Source organism: Platichthys flesus, chromosome 23 (genome assembly GCF_949316205.1).
Source record: "Platichthys flesus chromosome 23, fPlaFle2.1, whole genome shotgun sequence".
Classification (NCBI taxonomy): Eukaryota; Metazoa; Chordata; class Actinopteri; order Pleuronectiformes; family Pleuronectidae; genus Platichthys; species Platichthys flesus.
In genome coordinates this window covers 5,780,960-5,801,787 of record NC_084967.1, presented here as the reverse complement: position 1 = coordinate 5,801,787, position 20,828 = coordinate 5,780,960, and the positions used below count along the sequence as shown (strand labels likewise).

The window sequence follows — 20,828 nt, the reverse complement described above, 5'->3', positions numbered from 1 at the left end:
GACAAATGTACAAATCTGATTATGCACACTGAATGAGATACAGTTACAAAACTCCCCACTCGCAATCGCACATGGTTTTTCTTCAATAACAGCCCCGTAAATGTACTTATGCAAAACCAAAAGGGAACCTGATGAGATCCGTACAGAGGGAGCTTTACGCCGCCCTGCTGCTTATGTCACCTCTTAATGTGTAAACAATGTAAACACACTCAAATTACGGCTAAATCCCGAGTGCTGTGAGGAGGGAGTGATCAGTGCTGCTGTAACGCCACGGCTACTCATTTCAAATTCACAACGGGGGCCGACTTCTCTTCAAGGGAGGGAAACAAAAAGCTGCTTAAGAAATCACATAGAAATACATCTCACTCGCAGGTAGCCCGCCATTTATCATCGTTATTAAACAAACTGTGTGTGTTTCTTTCTATGTGTGTGTGTGTGTGTGTGTGTGTGTGTGTGAGCGTAATATTTTCTCTGGCCTGCTCCCTCTAATCTTTCGTCTCTGTCGAGTAAAATCACCTGGAGGAGATTTGGTCATTTTGTTTTGTTTCTCTGAAATAAGAATAGAGCACATTATATAAATGAAGGATTTGTAGTTTGCTGTAATAGTTGCCATTAAATCGTAGCTGGGTTTTTTGTGCACAGGGAAGATACGCAGCGGTGATGAGCTCAACACTGAGCTGACAGAAAATGCAGAGGTATAAACACTGCAAAGAGAGTGTCAATTAAAACATTGTGATGTTTTCCCACCCGATGTGAAATTGTGGGAGCTGCGGCTGCCTCACTCTTTGTGGAGCTGAAAAGGTGAGCTGGTGAGAAGGAGGAGGATTTGCGTGAACGTTGACGACGCAACTGTAACCGAGCGGCAGTGGACGGGGGGGCATATGAGAAGGAGAGCTCATGACGGCTCAGTCAAGTCTAAGAGCAATAACTGCGGCTGCATTATTTATCCTAGCCTCTCCGACACCATCTCACCAGCGACTATAAATGCCGTGTGTGATGACAGGCTCAGCATGCTCAGCCTTCCGTGCGCCTCCCTCAGCCTGTGCGATCGGAAACCCCAAAATTCCCACCTCGGATTAGCCGCCGCCAATTTGCGGAGCGTGCTTTGATGAGGAAGAAAAGGTGAGGAGTGAGGTGTCTGAGCACGGGGGAAATCTTTTTTTAGGCGTCTAATGAAACCTCTCAATGCCACACCGACGACAGGAGAGAGGTTGACAGGCGATTATGATGCGCTTTAATTAGCTCCCGAGCTCGGGTGGATCTGGTGGCTAATTAACTTCGGCGAGGAGCACGTTGGACGACTCCTTCCCGGGTTTTACGTCAAGGAAATCTGGACAGTATGAATAGATTTGTGCCTGGTGTTCCGTGTGGATACGTCTCTCTCAATGCTGTTGCAACCAACACACGTGGGATAGAGAACAGTGTGTGTTTTTTTATCTCTTTGCCCAACATAGACAAAAGTACTCTTTCCAGATATTTTCAGTAGCTACCTCATCAGTCATTACCTTTCATTTCAAATGCAAATGCATCACAAGTAAACTCATCTTTACTAGTTTAAGTTAGCTGGGTATAAAAATAACTAAATTGCTTATTCAAAGATTATTGTTCATTGTTTTCCAACTCTATTGCCTCCGTGGGAACCTGCCCCCCCCCCTAATGAACTAAAAGAAATCAAAATTATACTTATTTTCTATCTTGATTTATGCATCCACATTCAGCTCAGTGTGAGGGTGTCTAGTTTGTTCTCTATGGTCTGTTTTTCATGGAGATTCTTTCTTATCTCTGTTCGAGAGCGAGGTCTTTGAATTGGTGAGCATTAATTCTTCCCTTCACGTTGAGATTCTGGCTTTCCCTCAATACCCAGCCCTCTCTATTAAAGAGTCCCTGCTCTTGTGCAAATTTGCTCTGTTCCTTCTCAAAGCCGAAATGATTTTTTTCTCAAAATGAAAGACCATGCTCTTGAATAAAGATGAAAAAGAAACAACATTTCCCTCTTGCATATATCTCCTTCTGCCTCACCTTGTGTGTCCTATCCTATTCTTATTTGATACTATAAGAACTGGGAGAGTGACAGCTGAAATTGACCCACGACTGGTTTGGTGGGGGTTTCATTGGGACTTTTAAAAAAAATGCTCCAAATATTAACAACAGTGCAAGATGGCTGCACCTGTATCTGAGATAGTTTGGATTCATTTTGTACAGCAGGATGAAATGGAGCTGCATCATCCATTTTTATATGGAATCATGGGAGTGGACGACGGTTGATGCTCTTCGGGCTGGTGCCGATAAGTCGGTCCTACATTGTCTTGATACGCAGTGACACTCTGCCAGCCGGTGAAAAGCTGTTGTAACTGTAGAAAGACAAAGGTGTGTGTGTCACTACTGAACCACACACTCCCTCCTGTTGACCTGTCTGGCGTGGTGGCGCCTCGCTGGTTCCAGTCAGGGCCACTCTGCTCTCCGAAGGTCACAGCCCTGGCCATCCTCTCTACTGGGAGAGAAAGGCCAGGGCAAGACTCCGATGAAGGGGGGGGGTTAGAAAAAAGAAAAAGATAATTTTAATCGTACAAAGCGATTAAGCACATAAGCTTAAACATGAATTCCCACCTGGTTTTTCCTGTTGTTGTTGTTACTCTCCTCTCCCCCCCTGCTTTACATCACGGAACAACGAGGCTAAAGTTATTTTAGCCGAGGCCCTCATGAGGCTTATAATCCAGGCTAAGTGACAGGCTAATTTGTGGTATTAGATTGCTTTCATTGGGTCGCTTGGTCCCGCTTTGAACGTTAGCGATATGAAAAGGCTTCTCTGCCTCAGCGGTCACATTGACTTGTATGCTGTGTGACTGCTGTGGGGGGGCGGTAAGAGAGGAGGTGGGGGGGCTGGGGCATCTCGGAGACCATATTTCCGCAGCCATGTTCAATCTCCTGACGGCAGATGGAGATCAGGCAAAGGAGGATCCAGCATAAGGTGTGAAGGCAGAGCTGGCCGACGACCGCTCAGTCGAATCATACTGTGAATATGATCCGTTTATAATGAATGAGGAGAGTTAGAGTCCAAGGAATGAGAGAAAAGGTTTTCTGCAGGAGCGTCAATCTGTCAGAGTGAACAAGAGATGAGTCCAGCGGTGTTGACGCGGCTCAATGCTGAAACACAAGCATAGAGGAATCAAAGCGTGTGTCTGTGTTTGAGGGGTTTGAGGGGTCTTTTCATGCCAAGCTTAAGTCTTGAGATATCCCCTTAAACACAGACACAAGACAGTTTTCCTTGAACAATAAGATATTCCCCGTGCTCAGTCAACTTACTGCTGATGACCATTCAGTGTCAGAGGCCAGAACAAGCAATTAAAGGCAATAGAAAATAAAGGATTAGTTCAAATTAATCCGCCACTTTTTCCCATTTTCTTGCAGAAAAATGGTTGAAATGAAAGGATATGGAAATCTAGCAGAGCATAGCAGAACTAATGGCTTGGCAGCTCTCCGCCTAAAATGAGAAGAGACTAATGGATCCGCGGCCCCGGCTAAGATGGCTGAGCCAGATTGCATGTGGATTTAAGTGATTAAGAACACGGTGGCCCCCATCCTCCTTTTGTCGGGGAAAATGTAATATATGACGATGAATGCAAACATATCAAATTTCCCATTTAAGGAATCCATCGCTGTTGCAGGGAATTCGGGCTCCAATTCCGAGCCCACATTGGGGAAATATACGCTATTAGAATGCATATCCTGCTGGAAATGACAGGAAAGCAGGAGTCTGCAAATCTATAAACAGATTTGAGAAACATTTTCACACTCTGTCATTGTTTAGTTTTCTACGTGACAAGTTTCCCAAAAAGAAACACAACTCCTGTTTGATTTTATTAAACAGGAGTTTAATAGCATCGGGAAAGTAATTTTTCCCGATGCTCTTGAAGTGATTAAGCTCATTCACAGTGATTTTAAAGGAGATATTATAAAGGAAACATCTCATCAGTAGTCCAGCTGATGCTTCATCACCATTTCCCACATTTGCATAATGCACACCTAGCGGCTGTGTGGACGGTGAGAGCGGAGGGCAAGATTTCCTACATGTGCTGGAAGCTGTTGACCAATCCCAACCGAGTGGTCTCACTGGCCAATCAGAGCAGACTAGGCTTTATCAGGTGGGGCGGCTTTAAAGAGACAGGAGCTAAACCAAGTGTTTCTGACAGAGGCTTGAAAGAGGAGCTGCAGCGATGGACAGTGTGAGGAAAATTATGAGTTTTCTGAACATCACAGCTTGTAAACATCTCTTATTCAATTAATAACCCAAATCAAAATCAACGAAGCAAATGTCTTCTTTAAAGAAACTCCAGACAGTGTTTAAAACTGCATGGGGTGACCAATGAGTTCATGGCCTAAGTTGCAAGGAATCAAATGTAGAAAACCTTGTACATTTATTTTCCAACATAGCTCACGATAAATTTACAGCTCAGGCTGCATCCTTCAGTCCAAACTCGACCTGAGGCCGGATTTCAGGGACTCACAACATAAAAAAAGATATAAAAAGCCCCGGGAACATGACCGAACCTGACACCATCACAAATTAAATTTCTAAAGCTTTGTCTGAACCCGGCCTGATTCATTGGTTCCCAACGCGTCCCAAAGGACTCAGGTCAGGCATTCACACTGTAATTTCAGCACTTTATCTAAAGGTTATGGAGCCAAGGGATCCCTGATTTGTTGAACTCAGATCTTGTCCATGTTTTCCTATCTGGTGGTGGTGACCGACCTCCTTGGACAGCGATCATCTTGCTTTGCCCATTTTTCTCACCATGCTTGAAGATGAGACACCTTCCCTCCCCTCCTGTTGCCACCATGTCCTCATGGCCCTCCTCGGGTGATGAGACCTTGAAGACTGCACAAAGGCAGATGTCCATTTTCTCAGTTCAGTGCTGACTTGCAATTTTCAATTATCCAAGTTATTAACTTCCAACTTTCGGAGTAATCACTCAAAGAGTGGAGCTGCACAAGTATAGTAGAGGACTGTGTTACCGTTCCCCTTCTACCCATCAATCACCCGTCGTCGTGGATTTCTCCCCCTGATAGCCAAATTTTTATTTCAAGATTAATTACAAGTCATTAAACCTAATCCAAACCCTACGAGTGATAGGCATCATGACACTTTCACATTATAAAGATTGACATGATTTATTTCAGCCATTTAAAGACGATATTTCTACTGTGCTGTGCTATAAATTGATTATTGATTAATGGCGCTAATTAAGTCAGTGTTGTCGCACATTTTTATTATGATTCCACTGAAGGTGCATAATGCTGCATGGAATCAGGCTCAGGTGGTAAGGAAAGCAGAGGTGTAGAAACTGGAGTCATAACAATATTGTCCCTAATTATTTTTATTAATATTTTTGGTTCATCATTTAACATTATATCATGCCCCACATGAAGATATAATAACATATAATGTAATACTATCATGTCATGTTATCTGAGAATTGATTGCCCAACCAGACTTTATTACATTTTCAATCCAAGTGAAGACGCAATTTGTATTTCATCGAGTTATTGCATCATCTATCAACAGATAGAGTGTGTGTGTGTGTGTGTGTGTGTGTGTGTGTGTGTGTGTGTGTGTGTGTCTCAGTCACACTGATATATCCATGAAACTAAATATACAAATTGCAAAGTTACAAGTTACAAATCTGACATTTAGCCATTCAGTGTCAGAGGATACATTTCTTCCATGTTATAAAAATGATTAATTACACATTCACACTTTGTGCAACAGGTTCACAGGTAGAGGTTTAGGGAAAGTTCATCTTCATGCTCTGAGACCGGATGCAAACTCCAGTCAATAGTGTTCTTTGTCCATCTAACCAGACCTCCTCCCCATAATTTGTCACACACAGGATGTCTTGGTTTTCATTCTGGCAGCCATGTTACAGAGTTGACCAGACTCTGCACATTCCGTGTCCACTGGGAGTTACAGACTCCGTTCCAATCACACCTACATGCTTACAGTTCCATTCATACTGACATGAGGTCTGGCTTTCCTCACACACACACATGATCCCACATCCATCTCATTGGATGTGTTGTACCTGGAGCATGCACAGACGATATGTACAGTTAGCAAAATTAAATATTTTGGGCTGCACTCAGACGTTTGCAGTGGGACCCTGCGTACCAAGGCGGACCCAATGAAAAGATTTGCTTCAAAGGACCATATTGCACCTCAGTAGGAGGAGCATGGATATTTTCTCTATCTTTTCTATGGGGAGGCTGGACAAAGACTTGGGGCAAAGAAAATAGTAATTTTCGGAGGTACTTTAGAAGGAAGTTCTAATTTTCCCTATAAAAGCACATATGGCACACGTAACATTAGATATATTGTTTTTAATTGAATTTGGCTAAAGAATATGCAACTAACTATTAGTGATCACAAGGAAATTCAAAAAGACATATTTCAGCACCGGACAGCGCCCACTTCCTACACTCCGCTTGGTACTTTGTCTGAAGTCTAGTTGCTACGATCTATTGTGCTGGTTAGAAACCCAGTCACAAGGAAACGTGGCCAAGACTTTCTCCAGGAGAACTCCAACCACAGGAACAAGGTTTCTCTGAGGGCTACAAGAAACCATATGAGCGACTCGAATCGGCTCTCTTTAGATTTTACGCATAATTATTCAACCCTGACATGGAGGTGGGACCTGGTTAGGCTGATTTCAGTAATTCTTTAGTTGGCCCCAACTCCAACTGGGAAAAACCCCACCCATCCCTCCTTCTCATTATAAGAGGACGTACAGTAGGAAGTAGAGTGGGGTGGGACTGCAGGCGTGCCATCTGAAACTGCCACTTCGTAACGCCACGATCGACTTCGACAGGTGCCGGCAGATAATTGGGCGCCGTGCTGACTACAACCGCAGTGCTGCTGTCTCCGAGTGCTCATTACTATCACTCAGAAGTTCCCCTTAAAAACCTCCGGAGCCACATGACTCTACACATTCGGTAAACTGACGACTGCAATCTCTTGAAATGCCGACATGAAAGGGCCTGTCACTCTGCGAGCTGTTCATGTGCTGTTGGGACGGGTAATTGATTGCACCCAGCGTGTCGTGAGCCCGGGAAGCATGGGGTTCAGTTCCCTCAGCTGTAATGGAGATATGGTATAGAATACATGCTTTTACAAATTCGAAGTATGTCGACTGTATTTTAGCCGCTGATGTCAGTTTTATAGCAGGTTTTTTTTTCCTCGCCAGGGAAAACAGAGTTGGTAATAATCAGCCTCAGTGTTTCCACAATATGTTGCCATGTGTGGAACTCAATGTCAGACAGTTGCAGAACTCTTTAAGTTTGAAATACTGAGCTGACAAACACACACAGTATCAGTTTTGCTTATGGATGGATGGATTGATGGAATCGTGACCGATTCCTCAAACTTTAAAAAGCTACAGAAAAAAGTACTGGATTTGGCTGCAACGCTGTTTACCCCGAATTGATTTCGTTCGACGTTCTATTCCCAAGACTGAGCATGAACGTCCATGGCCTTGCAGCTTTCACTGTTCGGCTGAAGCTGCAACTATCTATGATACTAAAAACCACAATTGTGAAGTGGAACAGTTTAAAAGGAAGTGTTTCTCCATCCTAATGGGTAAAAATTGACTTTTTTGTGTCAAACCAATACAGCCCACAGGTCTGAGAGGAGTCTGTTGCAGCAGTTTAGTGTTCTGGTGGGAGGACATAAACTTTTATCAGTGTTCTAGCAGCTCCTATTGCTGCCTATAGCAGTCAGCACACGGGATAATTACTTAATGCCCCTACAACATCCAGAGCCATGTCAGACTGGAGAGTCGTGCCATGGAGATAGCTGATTTGATTTCTGCGGAGAACACTGAGACTGCGAGGCATTATTATAATAAACCCCTCGAATAGACGCTGTGATCAGAGAACGCTCCTGCACATTTACAAGTCAACTGTATCAATTGGCTTTGATTATTTGCTCAGTGGACAGAAGCCAGAGACTGGAGGGGGGAGGAATAACAGTAACCAAGTGAGGAATCAAACTTTTATTATAGATTGATTTCTAAATTGGAGGTGGAGCCAAGTCGCCTGCATACTAACTATTGATTATAAGAGCAGAGCTCGTTGAGCTCAGTTTCATACATGTATCTCCTGTGGTAACAGCGACTGATCGACTACATTTCCAAAAAGATTTCTTAATTTCTCAATATAAAAAAAGATTGATATTTGTGCTCCGTTTTCCCAAATTGGTCTTGTCAGCCGCTATGAGTTTTCCTCTGCTTTGGATATCAGAAGGTTTTTATTAACTGGACAGTACAAACACACACACACACACACACACACACACACACATATCCCTGCAGTCTCACCACAAACACACAGTTCTAAGTCGAGCAGATGCTCCTCAGTGCCTATCAGACTTGCACCTTTTAAATAAAGCCCAGTGAAGAAAAACAACACCTCAGGAAGCGACTGCGTGTTGTTGCTGAGTCTGCCGAGTGCTTTCATGACGAGGGTGCTGAGCAAACATTTACATTTTGTGAAAGCTTTCGGTGATTTCTCCTGTCTCCATATTGAGATTTTTCCTAATCCCAAACCCAAATTTAGAGAAATATTGTGACACAGCTTCTCTCAGGAATCCTGTCAAAGGTTTCCTCCTGTACCCCTTTTTTAGTATTCCTCTTCCATGAAGCTGGAGAATTCACACAGAGGAAAGATAATGAGAAATCAAAGCAACATAAGCAAAGGTGCTCTGGCTTTCAATCTGTGGTACAGACTAAGTTTGGTGGAAAGCCATTCTGAAGTTCAAAGAATCAGCCAATAGCCTCCAACTCCTTAGCAGAGGTGAAAAAGAAAACTAGAATTATAATACAACTCAAAGGTTGGAAATTCGTGATTTGGGATATATGGCTATATACAATCATTTTAACATTGATAATGGATGGTTTCCCATGTACAGAAATGTGATGGCTGCCAACTGCCTGAGGAAGATGGACTGTGTTCCCTCCCCTCCCCTCAGCCTCTGTAATTAGCTGCCAGTACCTTGAGCTTGACTCTGTAATTTGTTCCTTTGCTGCTTTAGACTCATTAAAGTTGAGTATTTGAGATCTTGATTTGCGCCGTGTCCCTCAGAGTGACAGAAAAGGAAACGCTCTGCTCACTGCGGGGTTGGAGCCATCAGGAGAAAACCAGTGCTGCACCAATGAGCACAGGCAGGAGCTTACTGGGTCCAGCACTCACACCCAGTTCAGAGTGGTCACATTGTGTGTCATGCTTTTCATCTACTTTCGACAAATATCACATCCTATATCAATGCATATCATTTAATACTAGAGCTGGGTTTCAAAGACATTTTCTCCACAGGATAAATAAAGGAAGACTATTCCCAAACGTCTGTCTGCATGTGGAACGCATGACTTGTGAACGGTTCATCTTCTCGCCTTCACACTTGGCATGTGTATTGTAAAATCGCAAATCACTTCACTGAATCGAGTAATTCTGATCAGTTCACTGCATCTGGTCATCTGCATTTAAGTCATACCGTTATTTTATTGTTGCTGGGTTGAATCATGTCATCGCTTCAACAAACAAACTTACAAAAATCCTCCATCTTATTCCGTAATATTTATCAGACTGCCTAAATACCTGGCCTTTTCAAAATAACCCAATAACTGTTACAGACTGGCGACCACATTAAGTGTCACCTGGAAGACCTGGCTTGCAAATCAACTCCTCAAAAGATCCTGGAAATTTGAAACTGGAGCTCAGTTGGTTGTGCAGTCTCTGGGCCTTCTGTTACTCATCTCATGGATGTTCTGGTGCTCGCAAGCCAATGAGGAGAGGGTCCCACGGACTCGAGGACATGATGCCAAGTCCACTGCTCCTCATTCTCTATCTGCAGTTTCTCTCAGATTGTGAGAGAGGCAGCTGGACAACAGGATTGTAGTTAAAGTAAAGAAAGCATTTGATGATTAGTCTAAAGTTACTAAAGGCTTCTTCAACTTTTACAGTTGGGTGCAGCAACCAATAAGCTGCCTTATTACTTGTTTATATGACGTGTTGGCAAACGGTGGCTTATTTACACATTCGCCAGAGATAGAGCAACATCAGCATTTCTTTGGAGATGTGTTTCTAGGACCCTGACAAATGGAACTCCAATATTCAAATAAATACCTGACGCCATAGTTGCTTAATGCTGGACTACATTCATCACCTAGTTGCTAACTTTGCGCATCTTGTACTTTTGTCTGTTTGGTATTGGTTTGGTTGTGTACTGTTGGGTCATCAGAGCATTAAGCTGCTGTGGTAAAACCAAAACAATGAGCTGAAAGAGGCTGAAAGGCTGCATCAACCTGAGTCAGGTGATTCATCTCTGTAGATTTGTTTCCACACGGCTGCATCTTTCACATTACGCATTTTCTATGGTTACCATAATAATCTGTACCCGCCTACTGTGGTTTAGCCTGGCCAATGAGACGGTTTGTTACTGAGAAATGTTTGCAGACTCATGTACTGACATGTTTTTTAATGCTGGCTCTTTGTGTCTCCTGCTCTCTGCCTTCCTCTTCTGCTTCTATCTCCAGCCTCATATCTCCAGCTGTCGCCCGGTAGAATGTAAATGAGCCTCTCAGCGCCGAGCCTGCGATGGTGTCAGGCCTCTGCTTCGTCTCGACTCTCATTAGAATCCTAGTGTGGCCGACACTTATCCAGGCGCCGGGTTGACTAGCTCTTCATGTGGGGCACGTGGGTCAAAACAATACACAGCGAAACCTCCACAGTCCAAATCTCTTTGGAATGGAAGGTCACTGGAGCCAGTGAAATGATGTGGACATAGAAAAGCACTAAAATGCCACAAAATGTAACACAAACTTCATTCATATTAATATATATTCACTTCTAAATGAACCACAAAAACTAATTTGAAATAAAAAATTGTGTCCTTTGGGTAGTTTGAATTGTCAGTGTCTGTGAAAACCATTTCTGTCCATCAGCATTTTAAATCTCCTGCTAAGACTCATATTTATCGAAGGTCTTACTTTTAACTGTTGGGATTAGATTTTAACAATTTTAATCATGTTTTGTGTCGTTAGATTTTGTGAATCTTGCATCTTTTACTATTGTCAGATATTTGGTAACTTTGGTTTTGAAAAGTGCTGTGGAAATAAAGTTCACTTAGCCCAAATTGCTCAAATAACAACTGAATTTATCTGCGCTACAGCTGTTAGCAAAGATGAGTCAGCTACACTTCTAACTGATTATCCATGTTACGTTCTACATGGTAGACGAGGCTGATGCTGGTTGTGTTCTGTCAGAATGGGGTCACGTGACAGGAGCCTGACAAATCAGCGACGGCTAAGTTGTGACTGAAAAACCCAATCAACAAGCAGTTGAGGGTCTACGTCATCTTTTCTAGAAAATCTCAGTTTCTCCCCACCCAGACTAATATGCTCCGGAAACATGCCAGCAGTTTTCAGTCGTCAGGTGTATCCCCTGAAGAGTTGATACATTTTCAAATGAATACTTAGTTGTGTGAATGTAGGATAGGCTGTCAGTGCACGTGTCAGTAGTCATGCAAGTCCTGGCATCTGGGCTTAATTAAGATTCCGAAGACTCACAATCCTCTTTCTTATCTGCACCAATGCACGAAACAACCAAAACACCATGGTCATTTCGCCCAATAACCTCAGTGATTTTACACGTTTGTTACTCCTAGTCCTGCCATTGAAAATGTCAGTGCACATCACACTATCGTGTTAATGATATCGTTCGAATATGCTTTGATTTCCGTGAGCAGCAGCCATCTCCTGAGCCTGACAGTGAGCTGGAGAAACGGCTCTGTGAGTTTGAAATTAATAGGATGGCCATAGCTATTTCCTGACCCGTCCTCCTCTCGGGACCCCGCAGCTCTGTTTTTCTGCGGTCCTCTCATCCTGTTACTAATGCCTGACTCAGTGTAACCCTTATCTCTATGCTCACTACATGGCCTGATAGGGCTCTGTGTGTAAGCAATTAAAACGGCTTATTTGCCAGATAAGTGGGGGAGAGCAGTCCGATTGAAAGCCACAGGCCGCCAGTATCAGGTCTTTAGGTTACAGCCCCCGGGTTAAATAGCCCGGGAGCGCGGTGTGAGCCGTGCGCGGCGTGCAGCTCAGTGTGTGGAGGAAACTCTACCAGAGGGAAACACACCACGACAAGCCGCTGAGCCAACATACAGAAAATGAATATTGAAATAATGACGGGTAGATGTATATAAAGAGAAAAGAACTATGTATGTGGATTTGATAAGCTGTGCAGAGACAGCATGGAATATATATATTCCATATGTACATGTTTAAATGATTGAGTGAAACAAATTCTCCGGGATGCACTTCATTCCCCGACATCACAGCACAGAGCCGCCATAGTCTGTTCCTGGACTGAAATAAATAGAAAAACCTCACTTTATTATCACAACAAGATTAATCACCACAGAGACTCTGGTGGCCATTTTGGAAGTCTTTTAGCTCTAAGTGTTATGCAGTGAGTCTGAATTCTAAATGTAAGACTGATGTGTTATACAGTGAACCTCCAAAATTCCCACGAATGAGCAAAAAAGTAGCAAGCACAACTTTCCCGTAGATTTCCACAACTCCCTCCCTTGTCAGTAAGAGGGGTGTTCTGTATATTAAAGTTACAAAACACTTGATGGTGCTCCTTAGTTGTCTGAAACCTCCAATTTCAGCTTAAAGGACATGAAGGTGTTACTTGTTCTTTTATTTAAAGTTTCATTTATGCCACTTTTACATCACTAACTGTCACTGCCAACGTTCTTCCATGTATCCTTTACGTTGACATGGTTGTTAAGCATACATCCACTAGAGGGCAGCGCAGAATCGAAGACTTTCTGGTAACTGCAAATATGTCGCCGGTGGATGAGGTTGTGATAATGTCGCTGTTTGTCCCTTTGCCTGGGCAGAGTAACACTATATTGAGGCCAATAGTATATATACTGTGTGTACTATTGGCAACACTGCCCCCTGAAATTTCCGGTGGTACTGCTTTGTTTCGTCTGTTTTGCGTGTATCTATCAAAGGATGTGCACAAATACTGTTAACTGTTAATTTGCAAAGGAATAGAAACACAAAGTCCTCCAAATAAAACATTTTAACACCCTGGTAAGAATTTGTTTTCATTAACTGTGAATAACTAAAATGAACGTATCACAGATACATCTGTTCATCGTAATGAAGGCACAATTTAAAAGTGTGTGTGTTGATGTGGAGGCTGGTTAAAGTTAGGTAAGATAGTTGTTATATGATTAATTTTGAAAAGGTTACAATTAATTGCAGCACAAGATATTTTGTTGACATTTAAAACGAAACTACAATCTCTACTAAACCAAATCTACCTGCTCAGAGAGTTTACTTTTTCTTATAAAGTCTCTATTCACAGCTTCAAATAACTCTCCTCTCTTTGATTCTATCATCTAGTGGACCAGCAGGGTCTCTTGTTGTGTTTGCTGGGAGATTCGCCTAAAAAACCACGGCACAACAACATGTTCTGATTGGGAGAAATAAATAAATCACAATTTCTTCCGAAGACACGGCCGAGTAACAGAGAAGAAGAAGAAGAAGAGTTCGACCTTAGCCGTGACCTGAACAAACTGTAATGAGTTCTGAACTTCTGCCTCGGCTCAGTATTGTTGTGGTTTCCAGAGTGCTGAGAGCTGGTAAACAGGATATTGAGTCCCAGATGGGTTTGGCTCACATCATGAAAGTACCGTAGGCCCACAGCTCTGCACACACCATCGGCCATCGAAATGAAACTGAGGGATGGGGATGGGTGGCAGAGAGGGAAGAGGAGGGAGAACGAGGGGAAGAGAAAGATGTTCCTGCAGTCCAACTTATGTGTCGGTGCGTCGGTTTGGAAGCCGTCGCAGGCAGGAGTCATCCTGCGTGACGGGCACATGTTTATAAGCCAGCGGGCCACACACAGAGCCACGCTCAGACGCTGCTGAAGAGATAAAATGGCCACGTGGGGGAGATATCTGGACACACACCAGCGGATCTCAGTCTCCTCTTCAGTGTCTCTCGCTCTCTCTCTCCGCTCCTGTCTCTCCCCCTCTCTTTCTGCCTCTGCATGAAATAGGATCATAGTTAACTGGAGGAGGACTGTTGGATGAGGAGGAGGACAGCATGATACTATGAGGAGCAGCGCAGAGGAGGATAGTGGGACGGCAATAAACGGCAAGAGATATAGACACGGCGAGCACCAGTCCATTGAGGAAGGCATCATTTCTGGAGCGGCGACAGCTCCATTAGCTGCGTTAACTCACTCTCCTGCTGATCACCCCTGCAACGCACAGAGTTTATGTCGTTTTGGAGCAGTTCTCATTTCTGCTTTTCCGCAATTGTGCATATCTTAGGGAAGCTGCATGAGCTGTGGATGATTTCATAGAGGAGACAGCTGCTCTTAACGTCCAGGTGTTAACAGGGATGCCTTTACAATCCCAGTTTGATTTTTCTATAGTTACTATAACCTTCACTGCTGGGATCTCAGAATGTGATCTGCATCCTTATAGGAATTATGATCATATTGGAGACTTCTGCTCCTCCTGATTTACGCCCGATGTCATTGTTCAGCGGTCAAGTAGGAAGCGGTGTGTTATTTATGCAGCAAGGCGAACGCAGGGGAGCGGTTGGTTGATGGCACCACACAGTGAACCGCAATTAATGTTCAACCATAAACTTATTTTTGGAGTAGTTTATGGCATTTTGCCCTTTATTTTTTATTCAGCTGCAAAGGGGTTGACAGGAAACACTGTGCTCACCGAACTGTACCAGAGCAATTATAGAAAGTTCAGCTTTTACCTGTAGCCATAGTTTATTCGGTAAAATAATGTCTAGTAGTTGAGGTAAAAACAGGCCGGTCGAAGTTTGAATTTGACATTTGTTTTGTTGTTCGGGCTGTCAAACAAACTAGAATTTCCCTCAGTAGAGCGATACCTCCACCAAGACCCAGCAGTCGCTTTAATTCGAACAAACTCACAGATATCAGTCCTTAAATATGTAGGATTTCCTTTAAAATAAAAACCCATGAACAATTCCCTGAGAGAATGTCGAAAAAGGCCTCAGCTCACAACTCAAAGTGTTCAAGGAAGTTAAAAGAAGCTTCTGAATTCAACCCCTGATCTGGATCTGCACCACATTTTAATGGGTTCTTCCCTGGGCCATATCACATCCTTCCACTGGGCATAGGTGAGGGAAAATCCTGCAGAATCTGCAGCTGTACACTTTGTGGTGCTTTGCCGGAGCTATATAGTTCTCTGTAAGAACAGGATATGAATCAAACTCTAAGCTCCAGGTCACAGGAGGAGTTTCCGGTGTTTACAGCCGTCAGTTCGGCTGGAAAATATTTGTTTGACCTTTGGCCGAAGAAAATCCTGCAGCCGATATGAAGGAAGGTGAAAGCTCCAGTCAAAATAAAGTCCTGCCAATGTGTTGGGAGAAGAAAAATCCAATCAGAAGAAGAAGAGGCAGAAGGGGACGAGGTCAGAGTGAAAAATGTAATAGAACCTTTTGCTATTATTTTATCATCTTTGCAGAGCTGCTGTTTATTCAGCGGCTGCTGAATTTGTTTTACTTCAAATGAAAGTGAGAGCGAGTGCACATCAAATAGAATGTGAGAGAGAGTGAAAGGGGGGGGGGGGCCTTCCTACTTACATCAAACATCGGCACAGCGGGAGCCAATCAGCCGCCGATACTTTACACACATTCCAACAGTTTGAGGAGAGGAGAGCACAAAGTCTCCTATCAAGGAAGCACAGCCGAGCACATGACCTCCGCTCAAGTCTTTCAATTGAACCAGAGGAATAAATCCACGGGCAGTTCATGCAAAGAAAATGTTTTTTAATTATTAGAACAATGTGAAAACCTGGCAGTGCCAATGTTCTGATTCCAGCAGATAAAAACCTAATTTCCTTTTCTGTTAAGTTAAAAGATGAAGTAACACCAGTGCAGTGTCTGTCCTGCCTGTTTGGAACGGGCTGTTAGTTTGGCCTGTGGTGATGCTGATAAAAGACCGGATGCTGGACTGGTTGGTTCGCCTTGTTCTCTGTGCCCAGAACCTCAAACTGGAGATCAGTTGGCGTGAACGTGCTGTAAAGTGGTGATCGACCACGTCAGTTATCTTAATGAGTCCCAACTGCCACTGCTACAGGGCACTGGTTTATTAGTTAGTCGGACAACTTAAAAACTACTCGACCGGTGCGTGACCAAGGTACGAGAAATGATTTTGAGTGAATCCAGATAGACGGGCAGATCAGGGAATATTAATTTCACTTTCTTAAGCAGGGCGTGAAACGAGGTCAGCAAAGATATACTTTCATATTTGGATGGAAACAAAAGAAACTCTCTGACCTCAGTGGTAACTAAAAAAAACAGGATTTTGAGAAATATTTTTAATTTGGGATGTAAATAAGAAGATGAATACCACTGTCATATTTATACAAAGGATGCCGGGCAGAACAATGTGGCCAAAAATTTGTTTTTAGTCTAACTTTGGGAAAATTAACAGTTTTACCCATGAAAGCTGAAACGTCATATTTGTTAGAATTTCAAGTGCAAGGCAGTTCAGTACAGATGCTTCATCAGCATCCATGTTAATAATTAATGTTATTACAGGAAGGGCAGACCAGTCCAGTGAACTTTCACACCTGCCTGCTCTTCAGACTTTTCAATCCTGAACCAAAATAGCAGGTGTGAAAGGGGCCTCAGACCATGGTCCAGACAAACAGACCAAAAGTTAGTCCGACCAAAGGAGGTGGACTCGATCCAGATCAGACTGAAACATAGTTCTGCTCATTTCCAGTTTGAAAACATTTTTCGGGATAGTTCGGACTTTCAGCTAACTTGCAGGAAGTCGCAACCGCATCGAACGATAGAAGAAGAAAAGATGTTCTCCTACTCCTTGACTACTGAAGTTGGTGATACTGTCGGTGACACCGTAATGATAATACAGTGGCAGTGAAATCCAGCCGCTCCACTACAAACAAATGAATGGCATGTACCGGTAGAAGTAGCCCACGTCACATGATGGCGGCAGAACGTATGATTGCGATTGCCTTTAGTCTGTTCCTCAAATCAGAACTAACCAGATCCAATGTAAACAATGCACAAAGACTTGAACTTTTGGCCTGATAACAGGTTAAATCCCATTTGATGAACAGACATATATGACAAGTTGTGGTTTTACAGGATGGTACATGCTGTATTAGTTTCTTTAAGGTTCACTGTAGGTCTGTCTTATATTCAAGGACCTTATTAAATGTTCTTTAACCTTTACACGACCATCTGACTGGAACTGTTGCCCCTGTTAGGATTTAAATATGTTGAAAATGTGTTACAGACAAACCCTTTTTTTCATGCAATTTATTAATGACATCTTCCGTCTCGTTGAGCGTCTCTGATGTTTACTGTAAACCCTTTTCTAAAAAAGCTATTTGTTAATGTGGGTCCCAAATGTGCTACATCTTAGAAAAACATGTGAAATAAAATAATAGAAGTTTCATGAAAAAGATCTGGGCGCCCAACAAAGATGGAGTACTTCAAAGACCCCCCGCTGCCGGTGTGTTGCACATGGCAGCTGTTAGGAAGCAGGACCAAGTCGGCCTGGTTGGCGAGGAGCAGCGAACCATGAAGTCTATGTGTCATCTCTCTGGATCAATGGCTAGGCTGCTTGATGGCAAGGTCATGTGACCCGCCCAAAAGCACACAAAAAAAAAGGTGACATTGGCAGATCTGGCCGGTGCTGACCAGACAGTCGGCACCAGGTTGCCCAGCTGGAGGGAGAGCGGCCTGACCTGAGCGAGGCTGCCCGGAGCAATAAACCCGATGGCTCATGGTGGAGGAGCTGCCGCTAATGCTTCCAGCTAATTGGGGACTGCCAGCGCTGCCAGTTCTCTCCGAGGGAAGCAGCTATTGGCTGTGAGAAAGTTGCTGGAAGTTGCCAGATGACGTCAGCGTGTGATTTGCTGCATCTCTGTGCAGAGACACTGGAGCGGAGGAGAAACGGATTTAGATCCTTCACTGAAGTCAGAGAAGCAGGGCTGCATTACAAATACTCCATTAGGAGCGAGAGATTTATGTAAAAGAAAATACCTGGTAAAGTACCTCAAACTACTTCATATGCAGAATATGACTCATGTGACTAAAGTATTAATACCCAGTTAGGTAGGTTATAGTCCAGTGGTCACCAACATGAGGGTCTGGGCCCTCCGGAGGGTCACAACTTAAATCTGAGGTGTTGATAGGATGGATGAGGTCAAGCTTTTACACATTGTAGTATATATCTGTTTTATTTAAACTTTTGACTCTTTAAACTATTGAATAGTATCTCCTCTTCAGGCCTTGAAATAATATAATTATACCATTCACATATGAGAGGTTCACGTACATATACGGAAACACTCGAGTAAAGGAGCAAACATTCAATGTGGTCCGACAAACTAGAGCTGCTTTTCAGACGTGCAGTGATATTTGCCAACTTTGAAAGACGATGGGATTCGAGAGCTTTTGTTGAAAGGGGCAAAGATGTGCCAGACCTTTCCCGAAGTTCACGTCTGAAAGCGTCTCAGGCTTATGGCTGCAAGTCTCTTCCAAATAACAGAGTGGCTACGTTGGAAAAATGGCTCATCTTGCTCCTCTAAGGGACTGTTCGGTGGTTTTACTCCTGAAGGTCAGTTGAGTTGTCATGAGGAGTGAATCTCACAGCCTATTCAAATGTTTTCTATGGCACGAGTTTGAAAGATGAACTAACCCTGACGGTGTCGCGGTTGGTTCACAAGTGGAAGCCACTGACATTCACAGTTTCTCCTCAACCGTTGAAGTTTGCCTTTAACAAATTAAAGGTGCTTTCCTTGAAATGAAGCTCAAACTGTATATTTTACCTTTTAAAAACATAGAAAATGAGTTTGGACACCACTGCTGCACTGACACAGCTCGATCCAGGTCCCTCCACCCACTGTCTCATCCTTGTCTCTGTGTCCCATTCCTTCCTGTTCCCTTTTTAAAAGCCCTGCATGTATGTATGTATGTGGCAGGCAGGTGCAGGAGGTCCAGGTCCTTCTCGAACCCCTCGCCCCCCCTGCTGTGTCGCCGGATTACATCACCAGAGGAGTCGAATGATGCTCGACCGTTTGCTTCGGGTGAGCTCACGTTAGTCTGAGAGCAGCTACAGAACGCGCTGCAGCCACCAGTGACCCCCCCCCCCCCCCCCCCCCCCCCCCCCTCACACTGCACACAGGGATGTGTGAGATTTTGGGTTTGGGAGGAACTGGGATGTTTTAGTGGAGATGTGGGTCCAGAGTGATTTCATTCCAATGTGGAAACCATTAACATCCACTGACCCCATATAACACACTGATCTGTGTTCAATGACACCTAGGGAAAATATAGTGATTTCAATGACTGATGTTCACTCCCATCATTTGCAGCTCAGATACTGCAGTGAAATAGAATGAAATAATGAAATATATAATGCAAAATTAAATTAAATAATGTAAAATAAAATAAATTATTGAAATAAAATAGAATGAGATCATAAAATAAATTAAGAAATTACTATCCTGAAGGCAAATATGCATTATTTCTATGAGTCCAAGACAGAAAAGAGGAAAGTTAATGTATTAATTACCAGGTGGAAGAAATACATTTTAATAATATTAACACATGAATTAAAATGTCTCATCTGGTACCCGGAGGACAGTGTGACACTTTCAACAAATGCACTGGGTTTGGTGGTGACTGCCTCAGTGGTGATTGGATATTTTTGCTGGTGTCAAAGCGACCTGAGTCTCAGGCCAGGATAAAGGGGGGTCGAGGGTTCGTTTGAATGTCTCTTACCTGTAATTGTCCCACTCCCTTCCCGCACCTTAACGCCCTTGTTCAGACCATCGGGGGGGCCGCTGCTACAATCCAGGGCTGAGTCTGTGATGTGGAGACATTAGCGTTCAGGAGGAAAACGGCGCACTTGTCTGTTCCTGGATGAAAATGAAGCAGCAGAATCTCTCAGGATGATTCTTGTCCCAACATCCCATCCGCCGCAGATTCCCAGTGCGTCCGAACCAGTGATTTTACTCCAGTATATGTCCACAAGTCCGGAACACTCGGATGGATAAAGAGCGTTGGATGCGTCCTGTCCGTGCGTCTTTTAGCGAGTGACACGCACCAAGAGGCTCAGACCAGCCTCACTCTGATTCTATAGATGCATATATGTGTAGATATACCACATGAGAGTGTGTTGGCTCCTCGTCCGTCTCCTCAGCTCCTCTCTGCGCAGCGTCTCTCCTCAGTCTGACAGCTCTGCTCTGCGCGCAACAACTTTTTATGGAGACTCCGGAGCGCACGCTGCGCCGCCGCCGCTTCCCTCTCCGGCACCGTTACAGCTGTAATCCGACTACTCTCATGGATCTGTTTCATACTTGCATGTAACCTGTCTGATCTGAATGTCACAGTGCGTAAAAAGATAGTATCCAAAAGAACCACAACGTGATCATGGATCTCTGTCCCGCCCCTTGTATCCTGTCCCTCATTATATTTCAAGGTTCATTTGTACATGTAATAAATCAATAAACATAAACTAGAATTGTGCTTTTTGAGCAAAGCCAAAAATACTATATTGAGAATGTATCTGATTTTAGTTGCTGTTGTGCTTAAGATAATGCAAATGATAGATATTCCGTTATTAGACTTCAGTGCTGATCTTTTCATGTCAATAATGTCAATTCGGTGCTATGAGACTCTTGGTTCAATCTTTTAACAGTTCTGACAACCACATGAAGCATAGCATCA

General features: G+C 43.5%; 1 protein-coding gene across 1 annotated transcript in view; it reads right to left on the bottom strand.

Moving 5' to 3' along the window:
- The window catches only part of LOC133948920 (chemokine-like protein TAFA-2), a 51,164-nt gene extending 30,878 nt beyond the window's left edge, over positions 1-20,286 (bottom strand). Inside the window, exon 1 of the mRNA XM_062383005.1 lies at positions 19,881-20,286. The gene's annotated coding sequence lies outside the window, so the exon portion shown is untranslated. The remainder of the gene's footprint in view (positions 1-19,880) is intronic.
- Between the last annotated feature and the right edge of the window lie 542 nt (positions 20,287-20,828).